The sequence below is a fragment of the Microtus oregoni genome, unplaced genomic scaffold, assembly GCF_018167655.1.
Source record: "Microtus oregoni isolate MIOR12 unplaced genomic scaffold, Mior012 000004F_ref0000308, whole genome shotgun sequence".
NCBI classification, from domain to species: Eukaryota; Metazoa; Chordata; class Mammalia; order Rodentia; family Cricetidae; genus Microtus; species Microtus oregoni.
In genome coordinates this window covers 24,207,177-24,209,327 of record NW_024543063.1, presented here as the reverse complement: position 1 = coordinate 24,209,327, position 2,151 = coordinate 24,207,177, and positions in this window count along the sequence as shown.

The following is a 2,151-nucleotide window of genomic DNA, read 5'->3' as shown; positions in this document are numbered from 1 at the left end:
TTTCCCTCCCCCTCCCCCATCAAGTCCCCCTCCCTCGTCAGCCCAAAGAGCAATCAGGGTTCCCTGACCTGTGGGAAGTCCAAGGACCACCCACCTCCATCCAGGTCTAGTAAGGTGAGCATCCAAACTGCCCAGGCTCCCCCAAAGCCAGTATGTGCAGTAGGATCAAAACCCACTGCCATTGTTCTTGAGTTCTCAGTAGTCCTCATTGTCCGCTATGTTCAGCAAGTCTGGTTTTATCCCATGCTTTTTCAGACCCAGGCCAGCTGGCCTTGGTGCACACCCTTGCTATTCCCATCAATCTAACTTATCATCAATCTAACTTCCCAATGTGAGCATTGCCTGGAAGTTAGATTGAGGATAATTTAGATGCCGTGTTCCATTTGGCTTAACTCAAAGACAGGTTTGTGTGTTGTTTTGTTTTGTTTTGTTTTGTTTTGTTTTGTTTTGTTTTGTGTGAGACAGGATTTTACTATGTAGACCAGGCTGGCCTTGAAATCTTTAAGACTTGCATTCCTCTGCCCCTCTGTCTCTACCTCCACCCCTGGCCAAAGACCTGTTTGTTATCATCATACCTATAGCACAACTTGATGTTTTAATAAAGGTAATATTAGCCAGGCATGGTGGTGCATACTTTTAATCCCAGCCCTTGGGAGGCAGAGGCAGGAAGAGTTCAAGGCTAGCCTGGTCTACAGAGTGAATTCCAGGACAGCCTGAGGGACAGAGTGAGACTCTGTCTCAAAAATAAATAAATAACAATCTTTAAAACTGAAACAGTGATATTTATTTTCATGTTAAATACATACAAGCACACACATGCACGTGTGTATAGGTATTTACCATACAATTAGGACTGGTTAAACATGTTATGAATTTTGAAACTACACTACTTCACTGCTCTCATCGTCTGTAGCGTCAGTTAACGGGAGGCAGTGATCTGGCTGATCAGTGTGCTGAATGGTGCTATGGTCCATGATCGAGGATCCTTGTATTGCTCGCTGTGCATCATAGATACGGACTTTCTGCCCATTGACCCAGCTAGAACTGCATCCAGGTAGATGCTCACGGTCCTATTTGTGGATTTACTTGTACTTGAGGGTGCAGTGGCTTCTCCTGAATCAGAGGTCCCTGCAGAACTGAAGTAAGACCTGCTTGCTAAAACCACAACAAAACCCCGGCTCCTGTCTCCGTTCTCACCGCAGTGTTCTGAAGATACTCTGCTGATCCTGTCTCCGTTCTCACCGCAGTGTTCTGAAGATACTCTGCTGATTAACTGTGTGGTCACATCCTATGCTTTCTCATTTATCCTTTGCATACCCAAGTGGTGTTTGTTTACCTGTAACTAAATAAATGTTGTCCTCTTTAAAGGTGGCTGGTGAGTTTTGTTTTTTGTTTATTTGGTTGGTTGGGGTTTTTTTGTTGTTGTTGTTGTTTTGTTTTTTGTTTGGTTTGTTTTTCTCGAGACAGGGTTTCTCTATAGCTTTGTGGCCTGTCAGGGGCAAGGAGATCTCTGTGAGTTTGAGGCCAGCCTGGTCTACGGAGTGAGTTCCCAGAGAGCCAGAGCTGTTACACAGAGAAACCCTGTACCCAAACAAACAAAAATCCCTGCTGTGAAGTGCTGTCTGGTGAAGTAATAGGGGCGGCGGGGCTGCGTCCCCAACACCCCAGCCGCCTGCCCGGCTAGCTTATGCCCCGAAATAATTACACGGACACTGTATTCCTTTAAGCACTGCTTGGCCCATTCTCTTCTAGGCTAATTCTCACATATTAATTTAGCCCATTTCTAATCATCTGTGTTGCGCCCCAAGGTGCGCTTACCGGGAAGATTCTAGCCTATGTCCATCCTGGGTCGGAGCTTCTTAGCATGTGTCTGCCCAGGAGCCAGGAGCATGGCGTCTCTCTCAGGCGTCTGCTCCCGAGAGAGCTGTGGAATCTCTGAGCTCACTTCCTCTTCCTCCCAGCGTTCTGTTCTGTTTACTCCTCCCACCTATCCTCTAACCAATAAAATGGGCCAGGGCAGTGCCTTTATTAGCCAATGACCTTCCTCCATCAGTCTGGCTACATTCCCTTCAGAAAGCAGTGGTCCTCCCTTAAGAACTGATTGGTTTGTTAAAGAGTGGTAACATCCTCTGAGTAAGGGTTGCCTGCAGA